Below are 24,255 nucleotides of genomic sequence, written 5' to 3' on the forward strand. Positions count from 1 at the left end.
GCGATACGCGCGGCTCTCTCTCGTGCACACGCGCCATCAGCTGCTCAGTTCAGTTTCCCGCAGCGCGGGGCTGAAGCCAACTTGATGTGTTGAATGCTCGGAGCACGTTATAAAACGTATTCTTAAAATACACATTTCTGTTTTAATAAATGGTCACATTAAATCATAGCATAACACATAAGTAGGTACAAAAATAATCAGTGATGCATGCGACCCTTTTGGTCTCAGTGTAGCTCCCTGCTTTACCATGTTATGCAACGCTGAGCAATTGCTGCGACGTTAAGCCTGACAGAGAAATCTCACAAGCACATATAAACACTCATTTTCATGTGTATAATATATTCTTCTAATTGTTTTGTGCCGTTTCGCTGCAGTGTTTTAATGTGAAAGGCTGTAAATGTGTACTTCGAGTGTTCAGAGAAATACATCGCGAGCTCACTGTGACGTTCAGCCTGATCATTCAGTTAGAAACCAGCTAAGACCAGCGTGACAGTGGCCAAAACTACTTTAAAACCATATAATATATTCTTCTAATTGTTTTGTGCCGTTTCGCTCCAGTGTTTTAACGTGAAAGGCTGTAAATGTGTACTTCAAGTGTTCAGAGAAATACATCGCGAGCTCGCTGTGACGTTCAGCATGATGATTCCGTTAGAAACCAGCTAAGACCAGCGTGACAGTGGCCAAAACTACTTTGAAACCATATAATATATTCTTCTAATTGTTTTGTGCCGTTTCGCTGCAGTGTTTTAATGTGAAAGGCTGTAAATTATCTGTGGACTTCAAGTGTTCAGAGAAATACATCGCCAGCTCGCGAGCAGTTGGCTGCCGCGAATATATCATGTTATTATTTAAACAGTTCAGAAACATCTCAATTTAGCTCTTGGTGTGTTCTAACGTGTGGATTGCGTGCAATCGCGTTTTTAAAAGGTCTTAAATAAGAATGAATTCGCTTGTTGTCGGCTCCGTGTAGACAGCCTGAGCTGAGCAGCAGCGATTCTTCTCTCGTCTGACTGCTCTCCTCCCCCTAAATCTCATTGCAACTGTAGGGGCGCAATTTTTCTTTTCTTTTTTTACATTTAAAAATTAATTAAAAAAAAAACTTTAAGTCTCATCACTCTGAAAAGATATAGCACACACCACCGCTCTATCCCGCAGGTGTCTGCCGAGTTTGGGGCTTGTGGCTTTAAAGCCCTAGGAGGAGTAGCGTTCAGAATTTTTTTCTCAGAAGAATAATAATAATAAAAATAAAAATAAGTTTAAATAGCATAACAGTATGTTGGCTTGTTGCCAAGCCAAGATAACTAGAATTAAAAGTTAGTGAACTAACTTTGATGTTGGCTTGGCCATCTTGGCCATAGGGGCAAAAGAGTCATAGTACTTGTGTGCCCAACATTCTTGAGTTGCCCCGCTGCAAAAAAATAAAAATAATAATACCATAAAAAATACACCTGCAACAGTCTTTTTCCATGGTCCCTTGCTGCTTTCTTTTTTTAATAAAAAGCCTAGGCTATGATAACAGCTACGACAGGGTTGTCTAGCAGAATGCGAAATAAGTCATGCAAAAACCATAATCTCCTAAATACCATTCAATTTAATCTTATTTTAATAGTACTGACAACATATTTTAAGTTATCACACATTACTGAAAAATTAAAGAAGGGACACTATATATAGTATACTTTGGCGAGTCAAGAGCTAAACAAAAAGTCCGGTTTCATTACAAAATACTGTAACTTTTATAAACTTTATACTATCACCACAAAATTTTAATTAATATTCATTATAAAATAAATATTTCATAAAACTGAAACTTAAATATATTATTTCTATAGGCTATACTAAACAGAAAAGAAAAAAGACTAAATAATAAGGCTGAATAAGCTGATCTATAGCATGTTAACCCTTTCGAGTCGATTAACGCATATATGCGTTTTGAGTCATTTTCACCTGATAACCCCGAAAAGAACTTAAATTACACTCTCAGTTTTAATCGTACAGATAAGAGCAATACATCAATCGAATCTGTAAAGGGTCTAGTTTTTTTTTGGATACAGACATAATAACAAAAAACCTTTGTGCACTCATAAAATAAATATAACAAACAAGGTGCGCTGTCTACAGTCTTTGTCTCCGCTGATCGTCATGTACAAACATTTCATTAAAATGAACTGTAACTCCGTGAATACTCAACGAAGAGACATGAGAGAGATATCTATAGAAAGCCTGGAATGTCTACTTTTAAAGTGCTGCCGAAAACAAATATTCTGAGATAAAGTAATCCATATGAAAACAACGCAATGTCTGTTTTTCATATCTCCGCTCATTATATCTAATGTGACCACGCCCCCGCGCTTAACGCGCTATTCAGATTCAAACTGAAGCGCGCGGCTTGAATACGCCCACACAGAAGAAAAAGTAGCAAGACTGTCCTTCAAGTTTTTATTTTATTTTACTGTTTGCTTCGCGATGAGAGGACTAAGACATAATTCACCCCAAAAAGATGTGATGTGGTTGAGGATTTGAGAAATGGATTTCCTCAGAAAAAAGAATGAAGCACTTTATTCAGCAGAGATCATAAACATGAGTAAGTCTCTTTTTATTTATTTGTACTAGTTTTCACATAACGTGTAAACATTTTACTAGTTAGACTTTTTCCAAACTATAATTCCTGACTAAATGTATAATCAAGTGAAACATTATGAAGTTTCACTAACAGTATACAATACTATACCATTCAAAAGCTTGATGTAAATAATATAAATGTGACAAATAGAGATAACTCTAACAAATGTAAAAACAATGCAGTTCTTTCGATTTATTCCCCCTAAAAAAAACTGAAAAATATTATCAGCTCTTTTCAACATTAATAATAATAATAATAATAATAATAATGATAATAAATGGGGTTTATTTGGTAGAAAATAAGATTGTTAAAAGGATTTCTGAAGGATTGTGTGACTAGAGAAAGGATGCCAAAAAATTTGAAAGTCAGCTTTGATTGTTCCTAATAAACTGTTTAACTGCTCCCCCAAGTGGATATTAAATTATGTTGTGGGATAATTAAATATATTCTTAATAAACTACAAACATAAAATTATATACTTTTATTTTGTTCTCACATTCTTTCTTGTAAGTCCTCCCTCACAGTGGCTCAGTTGAATGGGAGGCTCATTATGCAGCTCATTATGCAGGCCTTTGTCTTCTCAGGTGTAAATCACAATGATATTCATGATAGTTGACGCCTACTCGCATATGACTTTTACCAACAAAAAGTGTTTTAGAAAATTTAAATCAATATATTGTTTTCTGTGAGTGAGTGAACAAGATGATTTTCACATCATTCAGAAAGAAAAATTCTAGGCTACAAGCTCCAGTTCTCAACTTTTCCGGCAACCAATTTTATGTATGTGTTTTATTGCCTTATTCAAGTGATTTAACATTTTTTGTTTTTCACTAACCATGCATAACATTTTTTTTCTCAAAAATACAATCATGTACATGCATGCATTTCACATATTATTATAGCCCAGTTTGTGCTGATTACAGTGATATTAGACTTTACCCATTTAGATATTTATAAGAAACTGAAAAAAGCACAAATGTCAGGGAATGACAAAACTTCTCAAGGCCCCAAAAATACCCTTAGACTCCAGAGGGTTAAATGGTGGTTGCCTGTCTATGAATGGTACACCCCTCTAAGCTCACAGAAGTGGTTTGACCCAAGTCCTCAGCAGCCAATGACATTGACCTCTTCAAACTGATTTTTAACGTGTACTTCACATGTATTTCACGTGTATTTCAACGTGAAATACACGTTAAATACCAGCTGATTTTTCACGTGTAAACAACACTTATTTAACCGTTAAACAATATTGGATATAATATCGGAGTAATATAGTATTTTAAGAAGATATTAAAAAAATATATAAATGACTTTACCATGTTGTGCAGCGCCGATAAATAAATAATATTAAATACGTGTTGTCTACGCATGAAATACACGTATTTAACGTGTTGTTGACGCGTTAAAATTCACGTGTATTTGACCCTCTTGGCCTTCCATACACATTAAACATGAAAAAAGGACATCGCGTTGTTTTGATATGGATTACTTTATCACAGAATATTTGTTCGGGAGCACTTGTTTAGTTTAAAAGTAGACATGTCAAGTTTTCTATAGATATATCTCTCATGTCTCTTCGTTGAGTATTCATGGAGTTACAGTTCATTTTAATGACATGTTTGTAAATGAAAATCAGCGCAGACCAAGGCTGCAGACAGCACACCTTGTTTGTTATCTTTATTTTATAAGTGCCCAAAGTTTTGTTGTTATTATGTTTGTATCCCAAAAAAGTAGACCCTTTACAGAGACACGTTAAAATTCACGTGTATTTGACCCTCTTGGCCTTCCATACACATTAGACGTGAAAAAAGGACATCGCGTTGTTTTGATATGGATTACTTTATCACAGAATATTTGTTCGGCAGCACTTGTTTGGTTTAAAAGTAGACATGTCAAGCTTTCTATAGATATATCTCTCATGTCTCCTCGTTGAGTATTCATGGAGTTACAGTTCATTTTAATGACGTGTTTGTAAATGAAGATCAGCGCAGACCAAGGCTGCACCTTGTTTGTTATCTTTATTTTATAAGTGCACAAAGTTTTGTTGTTATTATGTTTGTATCCAAAAAAAAGTAGACCCTTTACAGATTCGATTGATGTATTGCTCGATTAAAACTGAAAGTGTAATTTAAGTAAATTTCGGGGTTATCAGGAGAAAATGACTCAAAACGCGTATATGCGTTAATAGACTCCAGAGTTAAAAGGCTGTCGTGACTTTTTTTCCTTCCAGTATTCATAAGCTGTATCACTCTGTCAAATTATATTTCATTTTGCACACATAAACAGTTCAAAAACACCTGAATTCTGCTCTTCTGCAGGAATTCTAATGGTGGATTAGTGCAATTCGCTGTGATATTATTTTTGGAAGCGCTCATTTCTCTCTCGTCTTTCTCTCTGTTCTTTGGCCAGAGACATAATTTACGTTATAAAACGTATTCTTAAAATACACATTTCTGTTTTAATAAATGGTCATATTAAATCATAGCATAACACATAAGTAGGTACAAAAATAATCAGTGATGCATGCGACCCTTTTGGTCTCAGTGTAGCTCCCTGCTTTACCATGTTATGCAACGCTGAGCAATCGCTGCGACGTTCAACCTGACAGAGAAATCTCACAAGCACATATAAACACTCATTTTCATATGTATAATATATTCTTCTAATTGTTTTGTGCCGTTTCGCTCCAGTGTTTTAACGTGAAAGGCTGTAAATGTGTACTTCAAGTGTTCAGAGAAATACATCGCGAGCTCACTGTGAAGTTCGGCCTGATGATTCAGTAAACCAGCTAAGACCAGCGTGACAGTGGCCAAAACTACTTTAAAACCATATAATATATTATTCTAATTGTTTTGTGCCGTTTCGCTGCAGTGTTTTAATGTGAAAGGCTGTAAATGTGTACTTCAAGTGTTCAGAGAAATACATCGCGAGCTCGCTGTGACGTTAAGGCTGACAGAGAAAATCTCACAAGCACATATAAACACTCATTTTCATGTGTATAATATATTCTTCTAATTGTTTTGTGCCGTTTCGCTGCAGTGTTTTAATGTGAAAGGCTGTAAATTCTCTGTGGACTTCAAGTGTTCAGAGAAATACATCGCCAGCTCGCGAGCAGTTGGCTGCCGCGAATATATCATGTTATTACTTTAAACAGTTCAGAAACATCTGAATTTAGCTCTTGGTGTGTTCTAACGTGTGGATTGCGTGCAATCGCCTTTTTAAAAGGTCTTAAATAAGAATGAATTCGCTCGTTGTGAGCTCCGTGTAGACAGCCTGAGATGAGCAGCAGCGATTCTTCTCTCGTCTGACTGCTCTCCTCCCCTAAATCTCATTGCAACTGTAGGGGCGCAATTTTTCTTTTTTTTTTTTACATTTAAAAATTAATAAAAAAAAAACTTCAAGTCTGATCACTCTGAAAAGATATAGCACACACCACCGCTCTATCCCGCAGGTGTCTGCCGAGTTTGGGGCTTGTGGCTTTAAAGCCCTAGGAGGAGTAGCGTTCAGAATTTTTTTCTCAGAAGAATAATAATAAAAAAAAAAACTAGAATTAAAAGTTAGTGAACTAACTTTGATGTTGGCTTGGCCATCTTGGCCATGGAGCAAAAGAGCCAAAGTACTTGTGTGCCCAACATTGAGTTGCCCCGCTGCAAAATTAATACACATAATAATGCCATAAAAAAAATACACCTGCAACAGTCTTTTTCCATGCTCCCTTGCTGTTTTCTTTTTTTAATAAAAAGCCTGGGCTATGATAACAGCTATGACAGGGTTGTCTAGCTGGATGTGAAATAAGTCATGCCTATTTTTCTCGTGTATGTATTTCACAGTCCTGCCACCGTCGCGTTGTGGGCAACGACACACAAGATTACTGAAACAATGCATTTTAAATCAAGGAGATCATAAGGGGTCCAAGCACAATGGTTTGTATAGATGATGCAGTTACACACTGTTTAAAATTGTTTAATTTGTACTGTATGTTCATTCTATTTATTTATTTGTGCTATTTACATAATGTTTACATTTTTTTAAGTTTGTTTTTGTTAATGTAAAATAGCACTGCATAGTCTTCACTGTAAGATAAAATACACAATCAAACCAAAATGTATTCAGACACCTTCAACATTTCTCACATAATCACAGTTTATTTGCTGTAGTTTAGAAACTGGTAATAATATATGACAATAACTCAGAACAAATTCATTTTGATAATTTCGGATAACTTTGATAAAAAGATATGTAATGGAATCAACCAAAACTTCAGACTGTCAGTATGACAATATTTACACAACTATCAATACTTTGTTGAACAGTTACCAAGCAAGAAATGCTTAATTTGGTTCAGTCTGTGGTGTGAAAAGGTTGCATTAACAATTAAAGAAAGAAACACTTAAGCAAAACATGGGCAGGTCCTTAATTATTATTTTTTTAAATCAATTTCACTGGTAGCCTACTGTATGAAGAATTAGTGGGTATAATATTTCACAGATCACTATTTTGCCATACTCACTTACATAAATGAACTAGTGGCCTGCACCCACTAGTAAAACAATTCTATCTGATTTTTGGATTGACTTTGGATAAATTCTTGTACTACAAGGTAATTCAGTCAAGAGCAGTGAGTGATTTACTTTCATTTTCATACATTAAAGACTCTGACAGCAGAGCTAGTAAATTAGGCGCGGTCCCTTTAAGAGACAAACGCATCCATTATGATGATACACATCCGATTTTTTTTTTGCAAATCTTTACTTTCACTTAAGACATAACCACATACTTATTCGAACACACCTTCCAACACGGGTATTTCGACATATTTTGTATGTATTTGTTGTCGGTACAAAAGCAAGAAGACTTTGAGACGCGTCTCTGCTTGCTCCCTGAACAACACCGCGCTGCTGAATTGAGCTCTTTTGCTTTTCGCTCTTTTTTCTGTTTATTTAAACTGCGATTTGAATTTGTTCGTTCAGGTCCAGGAGGAAGTGAACGTCCTGAACGACAGCTCTGTTCAGTGTTGCTGTCCCTGTCCGCGATACGCGCGGCTCTCTCTCGTGCACACGCGCCATCAGCTGCTCAGTTCAGTTTCCCGCAGCGCGGGGCTGAAGCCAACTTGATGTGTTGAATGCTCGGAGCACGTTATAAAACGTATTCTTAAAATACACATTTCTGTTTTAATAAATGGTCATATTAAATCATAGCATAACACATAAGTAGGTACAAAAATAATCAGTGATGCATGCGACCCTTTTGGTCTCAGTGTAGCTCCCTGCTTTACCATGTTATGCAACGCTGAGCAATTGCTGCGACGTTAAGCCTGACAGAGAAATCTCACAAGCACATATAAACACTCATTTTCATATGTGTAATATATTCTTCTAATTGTTTTGTGCCGTTTCGCTGCAGTGTTTTAATGTGAAAGGCTGTAAATGTGTACTTCAAGTGTTCAGAGAAATACATCGCGAGCTCACTGTGACGTTCCGCCTGATGATTCAGTTAGAAACCAGCTAAGACCAGCGTGACAGTGGCCAAAACTACTTTAAAACCATATAATATATTATTCAAATTGTTTTGTGCCGTTTCGCTGCAGTGTTTTAATGTGAAAGGCTGTAAATTCTCTGTGGACTTCAAGTGTTCAGAGAAATACATTGCCAGCTCGCGAGCAGTTGGCTGCCGCGAATATATAATGTTATTACTTTAAACAGTTCAGAAACATCTGAATTTAGCTCTTGGTGTGTTCTAACGTGTGGATTGCGTGTAATCGCGTTTTTAAAAGGTCATAAATAAGAATGAATTCGCTCGTTGTGAGCTCCTTGTAGACAGCCTGGGCTGAGCAGCAGTATTTTTAACCAGTTTAAAAGTGAAACGAAACCCGACTCCGCCCCTAAATGTCATTGCAACTGTAGGGGCGCATTTTTTTTATTTTTTTTTTACATTTAAAAATTAATAAAAAAAAAACTTTAAGTCTCATCACTCTGAAAAGATATAGCACACACCACCGCTCTATCCCGCAGGTGTCTGCCAAGTTTGGGGCTTGTGGCTTTAAAGCCCTAGGAGGAGTAGCGTTCAGAATTTTTTTCTCAGAAGAATAATAATAATAAAAATAAAAATAAGTTTAAATAGCATAACAGTATGTTGGCTTGTTGCCAAGCCAACATAATTATGTATTAGAAATAGTTGTCATGATAAATGGACAATATAGTAGTTAAGGTGTATTTCACAGACCGTTAAGAGGAAAAAGAAGAAGAAAAGGCCTAAAAGCAATGCGACGTAATCAACTGAAAGCCTCGGCAGAGGAGTTGGCAGCACTCCAGGTGATGACATCAGAAGAACCAGCGTTCGACGTCTGTGTATAAAAGACTGAGAGAGCGACTCGACGGACGGATACTGAACAAGCACAGTATCCTTCGACGCCTGATACCAGCTGATTATATCTTGATTTTGTAACTTTACTGTTGTACTTTGATATAACTTTTGTTAACTTTAATAAAACTTGTATTTTATTAATGACAAGTTATGGTCTGCAAGAGTAGTAATTTAAGAGCTGTAAGCAAGAACTGACCACAGGGAAGTCTACTGAGCAAGTTGTAAGTATTTTTGAAATGCTTATAGTTTTGTCCAGGGTCGACTTTCCTTACATACCTGAGAATAATAAAGAAATAGGTAAAAGGTGTATATATAACTTTAGACCAGTGGCGTTAACATGTACTGTATAAATTAGATCCTTATCAATTTGCGTACAAAGTAAATAGGAGTACAGAAGATGCTTTGAGTACAATGACGCACCTTATTTTAAAACACCTTAAAGTCCTTTAGCTTATGTTAGAGTGTTGTTTATGGATCAGCGTTTAATACTCTACTTCCAGATGTTGTGTTATCTAAGTTAAAACAGATGGAAGTGAACCCTTACATCGTCAAATGGTACTATGCATTTCTGACGACAACAGCAAGTGAAAATTAATTCAACTTTATCTGACATATTGGTCACAAATGTTGGAGCTCCTCAAGGCCGTGTAAATTCTCCCATTCTCTTTACATTATATACGAATGACTGCATGTGTGGGATTACAAATTTATAAAATGTTAAATCTAGGTTCCAATATAATAGTAGACTTTTTGGGGTAATAAAGCTGACATCAAAGAAGCTTAAATCAGGAAAATCAAGTGTCTGAGACATCAACGTTTTGTTTTTGTGCTCTTCCTTGCCATTTGGCTTTTTAAACTCGAGGCCCAGCTGTGCCTTTTGTCTCTATGATAATGTGAAGCTATCAGCGATACTGTCAGGCACCTCTGTATTTAAATGACACTGTTATGCTGACAAGATCAAAGATGGGAAAATGGCCAGTATCAGGCCGATCCCTGTATTGCATTTGCATGCTTTGTTTAGGTTGTCTCCACCTCCACCTGTGTATCCCACCCCCTTAAAATGTATAAAACCTACAATGTCTTAAGGGCAAGTTAGACACTTGAGAGCGTTCTCAATAAAGAATCCTGCTGAAGATTACCCAAGAATCTCCTGGTCTTCGTTTCTGTGTTCCCAACACATGAATCGCTACATAAACAATTACATCATTACATTTTCTGATGATACAACTATACTTAGTTTGCTGACAAATACTTCAGATGTCGGTATGTACAAATCAGAAATAGAAAGGGTTGTGCAGTGGTTTGAGGAACATAATTTGAGGTTGAATGTCAAAAAAAAACTGAAGAAATGATCTTTGACCCAAGGTTGGTGGGTGATCATAGTCCAATTTTAATTAATGAGGAGGAAGTTGAGCAGGTAACATCATATAAGTATTGAGATATCTACTTTATTTTCAGCTGCAATGGAGTCATCATGTGGACTATGTTTGTACAGGAACTAGTCAGCGCTTACATTTTTTGAGAAGGCTCAGGGTCTATGGGGTGGATAAAACTATCATGTTACTGTTTTACAGATCAGCCATTGAATCTATAATATGCTATGGTCTTACAATATGGTTTGGCAATTTGACTGTTAAACTGAGGTCACAACTTCAGAATGTGGTCGAAGAGCTGGAGAAATAATGGGTATGTTGTCTCCACTTTCTCTTCAGGAAATTTTTGAGAGGTCTGTTAAGAAGCAGAGTCTTAAAATTATTAGTGACCCTAGTCATATTCTCCATACGGAGTATGAGCTAATGCCCTCGGGCAGGAGATACAGAGTTCCAATCTGTAAGCTGAATAGATATAAATTCTCTCTAATTCCATTATCTGTCAAACTATTGAATAAGTGATTGAAATTGTTTATGTGGGTGAGGGTGATGTGATGGGTAACGTAATGTTAGTGTATTATTAGGATTGTGTGGGAATTATGTTTTGGAATGGTTTATTATTACTATTATTGTGTATATATGTAAAGTGGATGTATACAGGTTTTTTTTCTTTAAGTGTGTTTTGACCTGCTCTCCCAGTTGCCTATGATTAATTTCTCCTAAGGGAGACAATAAAAGAGACTATTGTTTTTTTTATGATGCGTCTCTGCTCTTGGTTGTAATATTGGTGAAGTAAATCCACACTTTGCTGAAGAAGCATTAGCAAACTCTTGAGCAGCAACAACAGTTCCATGTACTCTGCCATTGTTGAATATGTTTGTTTGCGCTTGCCTTTAAAATTGACACACTGTGCATGTCTACATACCTAACAAGTGCCATGCACGCGCATGACATCACCATTTTTAGAGATTTTGGTTTTGGGTGTTTACACAGAAACGAAACGCTGCCATTTTCAAAAACTTGCACTTTGAAACCTGTTTTCAAAAATATGCGTTTTCAGTCCCCAAAGTGTTGTTGTCGTGTAAATGAACTGCTGGAGGGGCAGTTGCACTGTTAGTGCTCTAACTACTAGGATATTGCCATCAACATCACAAGTAATTTGTCTTAATGTATTCAATAAAAAAATAGATTATTATTGTAATCAGACTTGTTTTATTGTGTTACATTAAAGGGGACTTATTTTCACTGTAAAAAGTTGGATTCTGTTGCTAAACATGGCCAACGTTTAAAAAAATTTGTTGGATGTATTTCTATCAGAAAGACTCAGAGAGAAGGTAAATGTTTACATGGAATTTATTCTGTAAATTGTTAACAGATGGTGGTAAGTGAGTTACAATTATTATTGAATAGTTGTATAAAAATAATTTTGGATTAGTCCCCATCCTTTGTCCAAATCCCGGGGATGCAGATTTAGCTGATTCTGCCTGAAGAGCCTACCCCCAAAAAGAAGTGTGAATTGATACCCATCAGTTGAGTTTTTTCTTGATTGGATATCCTAAAATGGAGTCAAATTATTACCTTTACATTTGATGAAAAGGCTTAATAAATATTTATAAACAAATTACTGTATAAGCTATGTTATAGTAGGCCGCATAATGCCATTTAACATAAAGGCAACATAGTTCATGTAGTGATAAAATCCTTGATAACCTATCCTCACAACATTGGCCTAAGTTAAGTGAACAATATTACTCAGATTTACCTGATCGTCGCACTAGGCCAAATTGTGTAAAGGCAACTAAAGGCTGTGTAATGTCAAGCCTTGAAACTCCATGTAAATTGAAGGTCCCAACAGGCTGATGAGAGGCCATATCACGCCGATTAACATGGTCTATCTGCGTTAATCAATCTAACATGTAGGTCAAGTTACGTGGAAAACCACAGTAGGTCGGGTTACAAACATAAAGAGCATAACGACAGGTAACGAAGCGAATATAAATAATCTTGGGATTGACTCCCACAAATGCTTGAAAGACTCCACGGACAAAACTCCAAATCACTGGAATCCAATGAGTGAACCCCCAAAAGAAAATAAACCAGATCACATGACACATAATACTAAGAAAGCAATTGGACACTGAGTCAAGATTGATAAATAAACCTTGTGGAACAATTCCCCTGCAGAAGGCTAAGAACACTTATTTTACAGTGATGCCTTATAAGCTAATTGAATTACACCTATCTATTGAACACTTAAAAACATTGTTTAATGAAAACCCTTACTAGAGGATATGATATGCTGTTTTGTGAATAAAATTATGAATAGGCTAGGTTACATAACACAATGATATTCAGTTTTACCAGATGGCCACGATAGACCTTGCAATGCGAAGGCCTCAACAGGCCATGTAGCGCAAAGTGACAAATTAATTATGTAAATAAAAAACGGAAAACCATGATAGGCCAATTAAGAAAAGGGCCACTAAAGCCACCTTATATAAAATCAATAGTCAGTCTACTTGATAGCCCCCATAGGCCGTGTAATGTGAAAGCATGGTTAGACCTTGTGATAAAAGTGCTATGCAAAAAAGCCGCGAAAGGCAATGCTATGCAAAAGGCTGTGATAGTCTGTGCTATCCGGAAAAAGCTGTGAAAGGCCGTGATAGGCCATGCTATACAAAAGGCCACAATAGATCATGCTATGCAAAAGGCTTATGGTCTGTGCTATGTGAAGGCCATGCTATACAAAAGGCTGCAAAAGGTCATTCTATGCAAAAGACTGTGCTATGCGAACGGCTGAGATGGTCTGGGCTATGCAAATGGCCATGATAGGTCATGCTACGAAAGCCTATAATAACAATAAACAATTCATGCAAATTACTTGAAGGGCCACTAAGGCCAGATTACCTAAACCAATAATCAGTCTTAACTTCAATAGGCCTTTCTACACAAAGGGAAGTCTGAAGCCAAAAGATTTAATAGAAAAATTAATGAAACCACCACCAGCAGCTAGGGAAGAGAGAAAATATTTTATGATGGAAGAAGACATAAATATAACAGTGGCCCTGGGGCGGCAGCCACCTTGTGCTGTGGCGCTGGGCCGGCGGCCACCTTGTGCTGTGGCGCTGGGCCGGCGGCCACCTTGTGCTGTGGCGCTGGGCCGGCGGCCAACTTGTGCTGTGGCGCTGGGCCGGCGGCCACCTTGTGCTGTGGCGCTGGGCCAGCGGCCAACTTGTGCTGTGGCACTGGGCTAGAATCCAGTCTTCCTCCATACTGGCTGGGGAACATGTATGAAGTCCAACACCGCTGGATCTCAACATTGATGGTGTCCTCCTGTTACGATCGGAACCCAAAGAAACACAGGAAATGAGAGATCCAAACGCAGTGTGGGATTTAATGGGTAATCCAAATCAGAATCCAACAAGCAGGGATCAAAACCATAAATCCATCCAAACAATAAACAAACAGGGAAGGAACAGGAACTGGAACAGGAAACTCAGAAGACAAGGAAACTGGGTGACGGAATGAAAGGACTCCACCCAGACAACAGAAAAAGACCGGTTAATATAGGTAGGGTAATGACTATCAAGTTAATACACCTGAGTGCAATTAACAGGAGTGCAATTACTGTGATGAAGGGACAAGGCTTTGTGGGAATTGTAGTGCCTACATTGAGGTGCCTATGGGGAAGTGAGACCACTAGTGGAGACTCAGGGAAACAGAGACCAGACAGCATGACACACTGGCCTATAGGATGCATTTTGAATGTCCAATAGTCCTCAAATATCATTATAGTCCAGTCTTGTCTAGTTAACGAAAATGCTGCATAAATTTCTTCATAATTTAGTCATCAGATATTATTTTTAGCTTGTCAATGTCTCGTCTTAGTCACATAAAAAATGTCTGTTAACGAATATTTTTCATTGTTGTCTTCATTAACGAAATTAACACTGCTAGCGCGCCGTGCATTGATTGACTGATTGCAACTAACTAAACACCATCACTGATGAGTGGAGGAGTGTGCTAAGACAGGATCAAACCATTTCATGCAGATACAGGGTGTTGGTTGGTCAATATGGATGTTTTATTTTAAGGTCAATGGTGATATTTAACTTTTATTGCCAAAATAAGTAAAATCAAAGACATCATTCATTTTCTTATTATTTGAAATATACTCCATGATAATGGTTTTTTATAGTGTATAATACAATACAAAATTTAAATTAGTTTTTACCTATTTGTTGGGACCCTTGTCAGTCCCCCCTTTACGGTGCCCATGACCAAAAGAATCAGTTCGGATCATACTCTCTGTCAGTCAGTCTGCTTCATGCTGAATCATGCATGCGCAGTATCATCAGCTCCTCGGATCTCGAATCGGACACATCCGATAGAAACGATTCTCGGTTCAGTGTACTGGTGATCTGAAAACCTATTCAACCGGTTCTTGACTTGAGAACGAGAACCGCTCCAACCGGCATGCTGCAGTTCAGTATCATCAGCTGCTCTACTCATGTTCATCTTCTATTTACTACAAACTCAATTTGTGAAAGTGTCATCGTTAACTATACAGTACAGGTATTTCATAAATCATCCTTATTAGAGTTTTAATTATTGTCTTCCCTGAAAACCCCAATGGCCTACAATCTAACATAATCTACAATTTAACAAAATACACAGCTTAAATCTATTCGTCTTTTAAAAAAAAGCTAAAATATAGTTATTTTATCACACTCTGATGTTTAACAAAATACTTCGATATGTATTTTGTCCGCTTGAAAAATTACACGCTAGCACAGTATCATCAACTCATCGGTTCTCAAATCGGATGTGTCTGAAAGAAATGATTCTCGGTTCAGTGTACTGGTGATCCAAAAACTGATATAACCGGTTCTTGACTTGAGAACAAGAACCGCTCCAGCAGTGGGCATATTCATTCGTCATCTGGCTCGGCTCAGTGTTCATCTTCAGTTCTCTTTCACAGCAGTTCAGTCAGTGTACTGTTTGAGTACCGTATTTTCCGGACTATAAATATATATGTACTTATAGTCAGGTGCGACTTATTTATCAAAGTGAATTTGACATGAACCGAGAGAAATGAACCAAGAAAAATGAACCAATATAAAACATTACCGTCTCCAGCCGCCAGAGGGCGCTCTAATGCTGCTCTGTGCTCCTGTAGCCTCTCACTGAAAACATAGAGCGCCCTCTCGCGGCTGTAGACGGTAATGTTTTCTCTTGGTTCTTGGTTCTAAATAAATGCGACTTATAGTCCAGTGCGACTTATATATGTTTTTTCCTCATAATGACGTATTTTTGGACTGATGCGACTTGTACTCAGGTGTGACTTATAGTCTGAAAAATACGGTAAATGAATAACTCCGGGATATTGGTTTGTTTGAACTCGGAGGGAGTGTCAGCCACATTAAAAAAGTTGACAGCTTAAGTCATTTGTGGATTAATGCTTATTGGAGATGCGAACCATTTCAAACATTCAGTTCGATTTGCTGAACTGGTTCAACCGGTTCACTAAGAAGAGCCAGTAAAATTGAACGATTAGTTTGTGAACCGGACATCACTACAAGCCAGCAGAAGTGTGCTTCCTTCAGAAAGGATTCCTCTCTTACTTTCCTCCAGAAATGTGTGCACGTGAGAGCAAGGATACGGATTGCAGGTTCACCATTTTGTAGCACCACAAGGATGAAGATCATATGCAAAATTTCCTCAGGCAGCTGTGAACATAAAACATGAGTCACTTCAAAAACATGAGGCTCAAAATCAGGACATCATCATTATTATCTTGGACCAGAAAACAGTGTCAGAGATGAAGGACCACTCTTAATTTTCAGGTTCTTTAACATTTAGATTTGTGTCCTGCACATAACATATATATAGTTATTGTAGAATCTAGGATTAAGATAGAGTATGTAAGAAGTGGCTAGCTGGCATGTGTACATGGAGTGCACAGATAACCAACGATATGAGCGAGTTGAATCTATGGATTATAAAGGTGCTTGACGTCTAAAAATGGAGAAATCAAATCTAAATACATGTCCGCAAAATGACAATTCCCTCCAGAAAGGACTCGACTCTGCATGGCTTCTTCACATTGCGTGGGTTTGAGAGGACAGGTTCCTTCACATCAAGATTACATTATACCTTAGTACATGTAAAGCACAAAAATGCTGATTACTTTAGACCAGTGGTGTCAAACTCAGTTCCTGGAGAGCCAGACCCTTGCAGAGTTTTGTTTTAACCCTGCTCGAACAAATACCATGAAGTTTTCAAAAAAGTCAGAAGGACTTGATTATTTGGATAAGGTGTGTTTAATTAGGGTTTAATCTAAACTCTGCAGGGCTCCAGCCCCCAAGGAATTGAGTTTGTCACCCCTACTTTAGACCAAGTTTTTGGAACTGTAGCAAGGTGACCTCACATTTTCTCTTACTAGGGATGTGGAATATTGGATCCAGACTTCCCCTGGCCATCTGTATTCCCTGCTTGGTAAAGTGGGCAAACCTCTGGCCATGGCTTTAGCATTAAATAACAATTAAAATAAATGTACCTTGTTGCCCCAGATTACTGCTAACAAGATTATCCACCAACGGTGTGCACTACCACCTTCTTAATCAAGCCATATCATGCTGAAGAAGACACCAGTGTACAATGAAAGTACAGTTCAAGTGGAAATTTAAGTAAATTTGGTGGGCCAAGACACTATTTCAAGTCAGAAGACAGGCCCATGCTTATATCAAGCAAAACAGGACAACAACCTCTGATTTAAACCCTCATAGCTACAAGAAAAAGAAAGAAGACTGGTTCTGTTGAGGGGGTAAACTTTAAACGGATTCTCACGGTTTACGACCTTTGTAGTTGAAAAACAAAAGCTTTCTTAAATGTTATTGTATTTAATACAGTTTATGGCAGTTAAAATGATATACACAATAATCCATGGCACTAAAAAAGCATGCACATACATAATCACTGGGCACTAAAGACAGAGATATGGATCTTTTGGCAAATATGGTTGCAGAAAGCTTCTTGTAAAGAACTATTCATATCTATAACTTACTTTGTAAAAAACCTCTGGAAATCTTGATCGACAGATTGCCAGAATTCTTCAACATCAAGATGACCTTCAAACTATGGTGGGGGATTCTCATTATCACTCACTGTTAGACATTTTGCTCAACTTCAGTGTTATTTGGTAGTACTAGTCAGGTTAAAAGAAGAGACCACTACTTGGCATGCTAAAAACGTCTTGTGCCAGTCCATTATCACGACAGGTGGCTGGACCCCACAGTGCACTGCACACATGAAAAATTTTAATCATGTGATGTCAATGCTTCAAAGCAAAGATAGGATACTTGGTTTGGAGACTTTTTTTGGTTTGTCTGTTCCAAGATGTCCAACATCCAAATTCATTCATCACAGACAATATTGTACATGATAAAAAAAAGGCATGTGTTTATTAAAATAGGATGGGAGAATTAGCACATGGGCAGTTCTAAGTATTTCTTTTTCTGCCAAAATAAACAATTACTCACTGTAACTGAGAATAATATGAGGTGCAATGTCTGACACAAATGTTTTCTATGTTCTATTGCCTATTGAGATCTCTTTCATCAGTGGGCATTAATCAGACTCTGCTTTTTGCTTTCTAGTGAGACACATTTTCTTTGTGTTGTCAGAAATCCACTTTCATATGACCATATCTAACAGAACTTCTTTAAGTGTGATGTCTGGTTTGGACAAAAATGCCCTTATTACAGACTATGTATTGGGATGGAAGGTGGTGATTTGCTGTTACATTTGTATTTGCTGATAAGTGACATCTTTGAATGCTTTGAATGTATCTTGATGTTTTTCTTGTTCACAGTCAAATTACAGAATGTGCATGTAGTTCTTTTGGGCCTTGACTTGAGCATTTTTGGGTCACTCATTCAGGTGGTTTGGGCTGGAGTTGATGAGGCAGGTGTGTCATCACTCTTAGACAGTGTAATAACTGTTGGATAGGAAATTGTTAAGCAAATTGAAGCACTGGATACTGGAGCATGCAGAGACACCGAGACATTGGTGGGTGAAGAGACGCTGGAGGCTGCAGAGACACAGCTACCGGCTGACACGTCAGTAAACCCACATTTAACCCACAGGGGAAGTCGTGGCCTAATGGTTAGAGGGTTGGACTCCCAATCGAAGGGTTTCGAGTTCTAGTCTCGGGCCGGATGGAATTGTGGGTGGGGGTAGTGCATGAACAGCTCTCTCTCCACCTTCAATACCAGGACTTAGGTGCCCTTGAGCAAGGCATTGAACCCCCAACTGCTCCCCGGGCGCCGCAGTATAAATGGCTGCCCACTGCTCCGGGTGTGTGCTCACAGTGTGTGTGTGTGTGTGTGTTCACTGCTCTGTGTGTGTGCACTTCGGATGGGTTAAATGCAGAGCACAAATTCTGAGTATGGGTCACTGTACTTGGCTGAATGTCACTTCACTTTCACTTTCACATTTCTGAACATGAGTTATAATCCTTGCACAATAGCAGCAGTCATAATGATGGCTTTTGAAACATCCACTGTGGCATCTGTACATTTTATACCCTACAAATAAAGAGAAATACAGTTTTTACAAAATACTTAATCATACTTAGGGCTTTACGATATGGCCAAATTTTATATCACGATATATTTCTTAATTTCGGTCGATACGATATAATTTTGATATCGATATGAACAATGTAAAACCTCAGAAAACTGCCAATAACGCCCACAACAGATGTCTGTACCGACAATCTTCTGAGGTTAATTCATTTTAAATTAATCATAAAATTTATTTGCCAAGTCTATGCAACCTCCTCCTATAAAACTACATAATATTTTAGAAATAAAAACTGTACAAATAAGTGAACGTTCACCTTTTATTTGTATTTAACCTTTATACAAACAAGAAAAGTGAAATAAACATAAGACTCTCAGACTGACCTTATTAATATATTTATCTTTTAACAATAACAGGCTGATTATATTATTCTTTAAACAAAACATATTGTAACAAAACTTGTTCTTATAAACCAAAGTGCTTCAGCCAGGATAAAAAAAAAATATGAAAAGGGCTCAGCTGCAGAAAAAAAAAAAAAAAAAAACACATGTTGCTGGGGCAGGGACATTGTTGAGTGTTGATGAGATCCTATGACAGGCTCTAGAGGTTTTTGGCAAGAAATACAAGCTGGTCTACATTATCTGGCTTCAGAGATGCCCTTTTACATACAATGTTGCACTGAATTAGTCTTTCCTCTCTTATCAACCATTTCGTCTGATTTCTCCTCACTTGTGGAAGCTCGTTCAGTCACATTTGTATTGCGATCAGGGGCGCTCATTTTGTAGCTAAAATTTGCCACATTGGAGATCAGCCTACTACTGCTGTGCTGAGCACTGGTTGCGTGACTCTGCGGTGTACGTCATCACGAAAGTATGGCAATGTGGCATAATACAGTGACATAATGTGTTTTAACCATATCAAAACCATAGTCATGTGCATGGGTAAATTTGGCGGTTTTAGGTATACAATCACCCCTGGTGGTTCTATTGTTAAATTAAATACACACACACACACACACACACTGAACCATTTTTCATGAGCTCAACTCAAAGATCTAAGATTTTTTCCATGTACACAAAAGGCCTATTTCTCTCAAATACTGTTCACAAATCTGTCTAAATCTGAGTTAGTGAGCACTTCTCCTTTGCAGAGATAATCCATCCACCTCACAGGTGTGGCATATCAAGATGCTGATTAGACAGCATGATTATTGCACAGGTGTGCCTTGGGCTGGTCACAATAAAAGGCCACTCTAAAATATTTTTATCACAATGCACAGATGTCGCAAGTTTTGAGGGAGCGTGTGATTGGCATACTGACTGAGTAGTATCTGTGGCAGGGGGAGCGTGGTTTAGCGAAGTCTGCAGTGGGAGAGAGAATCAGGAGACGAGCGGTAAGTGAGTGGTTTGGGCAAAAACTATCAACACCTGTCTCTTGTTTCAGTAATCAGCGCGTAGAGAGTATAAAACGCCAGGAGAGACAGAAGCAGTCGAGAGAGAGATGGACTGCTGACACGAACCGGAAACGCAACTGGAACAAGTAACCTGGAAGTGTTGTGCGATTGTGTCTGTGTTTATTGTCAGAGTAAAAGTCACCATTGAGTTTTATAAAGTTTGAGTTTGAATTTGAGTTAATAAATTCGTCAGCAGTCCAGCCGACCCCTTTGTCCTTTTCCTTTCCTCTCACGAACTTACTACAGTATCCACTCTAATCAGTTCATCTTAAACATGAATTCAATCACTGTCGAGTAAAGTTAAGAAAAATCTTTTACAATGTGATCTTCAAATGATCACATGCCAGCAATAATACAAATGTGAACCTTATATAGCCTGTGTCTTTGCATTTATTGAGTGCTAGTTTTGGTTGTCTTTGTCTTATCAGGTGATGTAAGTCCATTAACTCTCATTCTTACTGACTCCCTCACCAGTGTGCTGACTACTGACTACTGAACTCTTTTTTTTTTGATTAATCTTAAACAGGATAAAGTGTCCAAACACAAGCTCCTGGTCAAGCAGTTGAGATCCACGTCACACACTTAATAAAGATGGTGTTTATTAAAAAGGTGAGCGAAGACGTGAAGATTGAAGAAACATTCAGAATCAAACATGAAGATATGGAGGAACAAACAAAGATGATGTTTATTAAAGAGGAGAGTGAAGATGTGAAGATTGAAGACCCATTCAGAGTCAAACATGAAGATGCCCAGGAACACACAGATTGGTTTTCGTTCTCAAAGCTGAACTCACGAATGTGACCCACAGAGACTGCTCATGCCAATTTTCATGCTTGTATCACCAAATAAACTAAACACTAAACAATGTCACTTAACTGCTCCACTAAGGTGTCGGCCATATTGAAAAATGGCCACCATCTTGAAATTTCAATTGGCTCGGGCAATTTTCTTGTCAAGTGTACCATGGAGCCTGTTCATGATTCACGCTTGTATCATAAACTGAACGATTCTGCCAAACATAAACACTTAGCCGCTCCACTAATTTATTGATCCTGCAACATTTCTATGGTGAAAGAAGGATGTCTGTTATAAATCTGTATGTTTAAATCTGTAAATTATTTCTTCCATTAAGTGAAGAATGGAGTGTGCTTCCTTTCCATTGATTTCTATGTAAACATGCTACAAGGACATTGTACATTGTGTCTTCTGGGCCCAATCCCAATACTATTTTATACCCCTTGCCCTACCCCTCCGCCTACCCCTTCCCCTTGTCCCTTGAAACAGAGTGTCAAGGGGTAGGGGAGAAAATAGTCCCCTAAGGATTGGGACACCACTACCATGACGTCACACACCATCATAATACATATATATACTGGTGTGCTGGTGTGCATTAGAGCCTTCAATTATCGTTCTGTATTAATGAGCTGCTTACTGACATACACACGTCAGAAATCATGCAGCTCACACATCCAGGAGAAAATAAACTTGTCAATGCTGCCCCACAACTTTTATTAAATACTGTTTAAATACTGGATCGCTACATTATATTTTCCAGTGACGAGAGGATACAATCACTGTTTTTAAGTAAACTCTAAAAAGAGAAATGCACAGACGCGAATACACACAACTTCTATTTCTCTCTCTCGCTCTCTTTCGATTAGGCAATATTTGAGAAAATGGTTTAGCGATTTCTTATTATTCAGGGATTAGCCCCCATCAATGTCTACGGCAGTTATCGCCCTGATCAGACATATGCTGTGGCACTAACATATTTATGTGTCTTTTTGTTTGCTGTAGCAGCCATGTTGCCGAGATAATTCATACCCCTTCGTTTGAAGTGTGGTCCTGAAAAATCTTTGGCCCTGATTACACCTGATATTAAGATGCATTTCAGTCGATCGGATCACAAGTTGATGACACTGAATACAGATGTGCCACTTCCAAGAGGCAGTCGAAAAAATGTTTGACTGAATAGCTTTTGTAGGGTAGACGCTCATGTGGACGAATAGGTTTAAACTGTTAAAACTCTTTATGTTTTTCCATCACCTATATTAGACCCAATGGCGCTGAAAGAGGAGAGTCAAGAAATCAATGAAGTGGAAGAGAAAAATCAGTATGAGATGCACCATGATTTCTCGACTGGTGAAAAACCCAGACAGACCAAAAAGATTTCGTCACGAAAAGGAGCTCAGAAGACCAAATCTAACAGTTGAAATCAAACACAAACCAGACAGACCACAAAGATTTTGTCACAAAAAGGAGCTCAGAAGACCAAATCTAACAGTTCTAATCAAACACAAAAACAAAATCTTGAAATCCACAGGAATTCACAATGCCTTAAAATGCATGCAATAACTCACTCTGGAGAGAAACCTTTCATGTGCCACCAGTGTGGAAAGACTTTGCGATTCAATAAATACCTAGCAATTCACATTAGAGTTCACACCGGAGAGAGGCCCTTCATATGTGTTCAATGTGGAAAGAGTTTCAGACGTAAAAACGCCCTTAATTACCACACAAATATTCACGCAAGAGAGGAAAGTTTTATATGTCAGCAGTGTGGAAAGAGTTTTATTGATAGAAATCACCTTAAGAATCATGTAACAACTCACACGGGAGAGAAAGCTAACATATGCCATCACTGTGGAAAGTGTTTCACAAAGCAAACATTGCTTCAGAATCACATAAGAGTGAGGAGAGAAGCCCTTCACTTGCCTTAAGTGTGGAAAGAGTTTCAGATTTAAAGGAGACTTTAACAGACACAAGAGGTTTCATGTGTCTTCAGTATGAGAAGAGTTATACAAATCAAAGAGACCTCAAACATTTATAAAATCATCAGGGAAGTAAACTGCAGTTTTAGGAGTGTGTCAAACGTTTTTTGAGATAAAGCAATATCAATAACATTCTGCTCATTCTCTTTGGGAATTTGGAAGTTTATAAATATTGTTAATGGAGATGATGATTTTGCAATTGTACCGTCTTGATTAATGCTTAATTTGCTATAAACAGATGTACTGTAACCTAAGTAGTAATAATGCTTTTGCTTTAGTACAAAGATGTAACCCTGTGATTAATGCTATATGGAAAATGTATTGGGTAACTTCACTAACATTAAGAAAACTGCTTACTTGCATGAAATGTATGTAGTGACTGATTTAGAGTAGAAACAATTATGTATTACAAATAGTTTTTATGATAAATGGACAATATAGTATTTAAGGTGTATTTCACAGATTAGAATTAGAATTCTAGAATTAGAATTCACAAGAGGAAAAAGAAGAGGAAAGGGGCTAAAGCAATGCAAAGTAAACAACTGAAAGCCTCGGCAGAGGAGTTGGCAGCACTCCAGGTGATGACATCAGAAGAGCCAGCGTTTGACGTCTGTGTATAAAAGACTGAGAGAGCGACTCGACGGATGGATATTGAACAAGCACAGTATCCTTCGACGCCTGATACCAGCTGATTATACCTTGATTTTGTAACTTTACTATTGTACTTTGATTTAACTTTTGTTAACTTTAATAAAACTTGTATTTTATTATTGACAAGTTATGGTCTGCAAGAGTAGTAATTTAAGAGCCGTAAGCAAGAACTGACCACAGGGAAGTCTGCTGAGCAAGTTGTAAGTATTTTTGAAATGTTTATAGTTTTGTCCAGGGTCGACTTTCCTTACCTACCTGAGAATAATAAAGAAATAGGTAAAAGGTGTATAGATAAAGGAGACACCATAAAACAATATATATAAATATTTAATTAGTATATGAGTAATTAAAATGTATTTTGCCTTCACAAATAGAGATTGTTGCATTTGGACCAATTAGACACAAATAATAAAACAATTGAACAAATAATATCTAACA

This window comes from Carassius auratus, chromosome 29 (genome assembly GCF_003368295.1).
Source record: "Carassius auratus strain Wakin chromosome 29, ASM336829v1, whole genome shotgun sequence".
NCBI lineage: Eukaryota > Metazoa > Chordata > Actinopteri > Cypriniformes > Cyprinidae > Carassius > Carassius auratus.